Source organism: Myodes glareolus, chromosome 27 (genome assembly GCF_982192425.1).
Source record: "Myodes glareolus chromosome 27, mMyoGla1.1, whole genome shotgun sequence".
Taxonomy (NCBI): domain Eukaryota; kingdom Metazoa; phylum Chordata; class Mammalia; order Rodentia; family Cricetidae; genus Myodes; species Myodes glareolus.
In genome coordinates this window covers 7,653,778-7,658,655 of record NC_142052.1, presented here as the reverse complement: position 1 = coordinate 7,658,655, position 4,878 = coordinate 7,653,778, and the positions used below count along the sequence as shown (strand labels likewise).

Below are 4,878 nucleotides of genomic sequence, written 5' to 3'. Positions count from 1 at the left end.
GAGCCCACCAGGCTCTAATGGATAGCTATAAAAATGGTCACATGGCTGGCCCTGGTTAAGCTCAGTGACAAAACAGAACAAAGAGGCTTGGCTATAGCAAGGGACTTGTAGGGAGGTGCCAGGCGGGATGAAGATAACGGAAGGAACCGGTGACCGTGATCAGAGCGCACTAAATACATATTTAAAGCTGCCAAAGAATAAACTTAACTAAAGTTATGAAAATATATTTATGCCTTTAGCTAGTCATCTTTTTAAAATCTTTTAAATTTTTTCACATAAAATATATATTAATCATTTTCTTTCCCTTCCCCTAACTCCTCCCAGATCCTTCCCACCTCCCTCCCCACCCAACTTTATGTTCTCTCTCTCTCTCTCTCTCTCTCTCTCTCTCTCTCTCTCGTCATTTTTAATTCTAGTCATCTAAGAGATAATAAATAAGGAAATCAAGTTTTTGTACTCACTGTTGTTTAGTTAAAAAATGAACCAGCCTACGTGTCTCCAGGGGAATGGGTAAGCAAATTATGTTCCTCCCTGTGGCAAAACTATACAGATATTAAAGCTACATGTGCAGAGGACATTGAGACTTGAGGAACAGCAATGAAACAATATAAATATGTCTAAAAGCTGGAAACTCACCTTAGCAAGCAGCTTGTCTCCAGGTGTGGCAGGAGGGATGAGGTGTGCAGCTGAGTGGGTTTTACTGAAGGCGTATGACTGAAATAAACTAATCCGCAATTGTTGGCAGAGATTAATAGAAAGGCAGCTGTTTTCTTTTCTTTCTTTCTATTTTTCCACGGGCTCTGTTTTCACTTTCTCCATGTTATTGTACAATATTATTGTAATCATTATGTACCAGTTACAGTGTCCGTATTCTTTGATGTAGAACAATTCCACCTGGGGGGAAAAATCAGACACACAAAAATGTAAAGACCAAAATGTTCACCAGTGTTATTAAGGTAAAAGAACCTTAAACATCTAATACAAAGAAAGAGTGAAACAAATAATGCTATTTGTGAAAGAAACCTCATACATAAATTAATTTTAGTCGAATTTATTTGAGGGATGTAAATATTCATGAATCAAATAGCACTCTAGACCAGAGAGACCCACCCCGCAGCATCACGGATGTGTTTGGAGGATACAGAGGATATGACATAGAAATAGCCTAATTGGAAGCATTGTACCTTCGTCCTCCACAGGGATAATTTAACAAAAACACATACGCTATAAATCCACTGCTATAAATATGACAAATGAACCATTTTCCATAATATGACAATATTTTGAATGTTTTCTGTCACATATAGATGAACTGATGATCTACATCTGTAAAACACACACGCGCACGCGCGCGCACACACACACACACACACACACACACGAAAGAAATAGCCTAATTGGACACAGCGGTATGTTTTCCATATAACATATGCATCCTGTGATTGGTTGGAAAGACTAGCAAGTCTCAGCTATTTGTTAAAGGAATAGGCTCTTAAATTAGGTCGCGGTTCCCTTATATACTAGCTTAGGTTGCAGTCTGCTCCAGATGGAGGCACCTTTATCCTAATCGCATTTGACATACTCAGTGCCATATTACCCAAGTAGCAAGGGCTTCATGAAAGGTACCTGACACAGAAAACCCTTGAGAAACGGTTTTCCCATTCCGTGAGGAAATTTATGCACAGTAGACGTTCGATATATTTTATTTATTAAAATATGAGCAGATTTCATGGTAATGATGGCCTAGAAAAAAGAAAGCCTGGGAAGAAGTATAGAGGACTTCACCTGAGCATTAATTCTGAGGAAGAGGCGCATACACACACTCACAAGTGTACACGCCCACATGAGGTCAGTGCTCAACTCTCCACCCTGTTTTTGAGAGAAGATCTGTCACTAAATGTGGAACTCAAGGATTCTGCTTGTGCAGAAAGAAGTCCCTTTGATCCGCCTGTCCCTTCTCCATCTCCAGCCCCCTCCCAGACACATGCCAATATGCCCAGCTTTTATCTGGATTCTGGGTATCTAGCTTCAAGTGTCTTGTGTTTACACAAAAAGCACTTACCCGCTGAGCTATCTCCATAGACCTGAACTTTGAACATGTTTTTAGTTTCTGTTTCATTTTCTAAGATTTATTTTTATTTCTCTGTGTGTATGTGTGCTCTATTTGTGCATGCTATATGTGTGCAGATGCCTAGAGAGGCCCAAAGTGGCTGTTGGATCCCTTGTAGCCAAAGTAAAGCTGATTGTGGGCCAACCATAAACAAACTCAGTTCCTCCGCAAGAATGGCACTTGCTCTCACCTGCTGAGTCATCTCTCCAGCCCCAGGATTTTATTTTTCAAAGCAAAGAAGGCAGAAAGGGGACTAGAGAAGGAAAAAGAAAATATCTGAAGTAAATATAAAAAGTAAAGGTTCTTGTTGTGAGTATTGGGTAGCAGTTATGCTAATAACCAACATATATGGGGCATTTAATAGATAAATACTAGGAATATTCTAAGATCAAGTACTTTATTTAATCTTCAAAATCACTATGACATGGGTGTCCCATTATCCACCTATTTTACAGATAAAGAAAAGAAGTCATACTTACCTGGCAGGGGAGAAACTATGATCACGAAAATGGTTTTCCCAGGGTTAGGCTTGTCTATTGCACTCCTGATGTGCTAACAGCTGCGAGTTCCCCAAATGCAGGAAACTCGACTGCATAATTTGTGGTAGTGGGGACTGTGTTCGTGCACTCCCCTGGAAAGGAAGAAAAAAGAAATAAAAAAAGAAAGAAAGTCATAATTTCCTCAGCAGGAAACAGTCCAGAATTTCAGACGCTGGCAGATTTGTTTTCCTCCTTGGGGAGTTAATTTTGCTGTCCTCTGTACTTTTCTAAGCTTTTGAAACACCTAAGCATTGACATTATTGCATGAAATCCATCTTAACTATATCTAAACATTCATATTTTTAAAAAGTACCAGGAGAGGAAAGAGATGCAACTTAAAAACAATTTCTATGATACTATATGAGGCCTTGGGTTCACTGTTTAGACCTACCTTGAAAATCAAAAAATATTGAGAGTAAATAAACAAGGGTGTTTTCTGGGTAATTCAAAGCACACAGCTGTTTCTAGCTGGTGATGCTAAACGTCTTAACTCTTGGGCTTCATTTTACTAGTTGAACAAGGACACCTATTTGCAAATTCACTTGGTTTCGATTTGATTATTTTTAACCTGCATTTATTTTATGAGAATCTCATCTCTGAGCATTATATTCACACCATTCCCCCTCCAACTCCTCTCTTCCACCACTACCCCGTCCTCAGATTCATGCCCTCTTACTGTTTATTAGTGTTACATGTGTACATTTATAAATACAACCTGCTACGTCTATTGAGTGCTGCATAAATACATGTGTTTAGGATTGACTACTTAAGATTAGCTAACCTACTGGGAGCGTGTTCCTGCAGAAGACTGATTCTCCCTCTCTGGGCAATCAATTTTCTACAACTCTTAGTCTAGGCATGGGCCATGTGAGGTTCCCCCATTCACATTGGCATGTCGATTGTTACTGGCATTTTCAGGTTTTCTTTTGTCAGCCATATTGTTGACATCCAGTGGGTACAGCATTGCTGTCATACATAGAAGACATTATCTTGTAGTAGCTTTTATAATGTTTTTGCCTCCTGTGCCCTAAATCTTCAGTGTAGGGCTTATGTTATAGATGTTATCAGTTGGGATCGGGGCATTCCATGGTCCGTTGTTTTCTGTATCTTGACACGCTTTGTCTTTCTTCAGTGTTCACCATTTGCTGCAAAATGAAGCTTCTTTGGTGAGGGGTGAGAACTATACCTATCTGTGGGCATAAGGATAAGTATTTAGAATATAGCTATGGAAAGCCCTCCTATTGAATAGGTCTTAAGGCCAACAAGCAAGCTGTCACTTGCCATCAGGATGTAAATATCACTATTGCACCTTTCTGAATAGCTTGCTATTTTAGTGATTGTGGGTCTCAGAGATGGTTAGGACTGCTGATTGCTCTTCTCCTTGGGCAGCGTTCAGAGCTCCTTCTGGTACAGTCTTCAGAGATGAGGCTTCCAGATCGATTCCAGTTCAGTTCCTCCAAATCCTCTCTCCAAAGTATGTGGTATCACCAGTCAATAGGATCTTACCTTCAATTTCTGGTAGACAACCCAGGGCCATAGCAGTAGTGTGTGTGTGTGTGTGTGTGTGTGTGTGTGTGTGTGTGTGTGTATGGGGGAGAAAGTGGGTCTTGGACTCTTCTGAAGTTAAAAGGCAGTTATGGTGATGCGAATGAGAAAGTCCCCATAAACTCAAACATTGGAGTCCTCAGTTGGTGCACTGTTTGGGTAGGTTGAAAAAGTATGACCTTACTGGAAGAAATATGTCACTGGAGATGGGTTTTGTGGTTACAAAACCTTCCAGTCATTTCTATTTCATTCTCTCTTCTTCCTACTTGAGGCTCAAGATGCTAGCCCTCAGCTTGCTATTCCAACTACCCCACCGCCACTTTCCTTCCATGATAGACTTGTCTCTCTGAAACCATAAACTCAAGTAAACTCTTCTTCCTATAAGTTGTCCTGGTATTTTATCACAGCAACAGACTAGTAACTAATACAGTGGTTTCCCATGCTTGGCACTGCATTTTATTGTTAGATACTCTATGACTTTTGGGGGATCATAGTCACTCCAAATAGCATGACATCATCTAAACACATATGTGTGTGTGTTTATATATAACATATATATATATACATACATATAAATAATGCTATCTATTATATGTGTGTATGTACTCAATATATTTTCTAGTTCCATCCAATTGCCTACAAATTTAATCATTTCATTTATCCTTAGAGCTGAACAGTATTCCA

The 4,878-nt window shown here is 39.6% G+C and overlaps 1 non-coding gene across 1 annotated transcript; it reads left to right on the top strand.

Annotated features, from left to right (window-relative positions):
• The first annotated feature begins 2,581 nt into the window (after positions 1-2,581).
• On the top strand, positions 2,582-2,744 carry LOC125400026 (U1 spliceosomal RNA). Its single transcript, XR_007231857.3, has one exon. It is a non-coding gene; the product is annotated as a U1 spliceosomal RNA (small nuclear RNA).
• Positions 2,745-4,878: the final 2,134 nt, after the last annotated feature.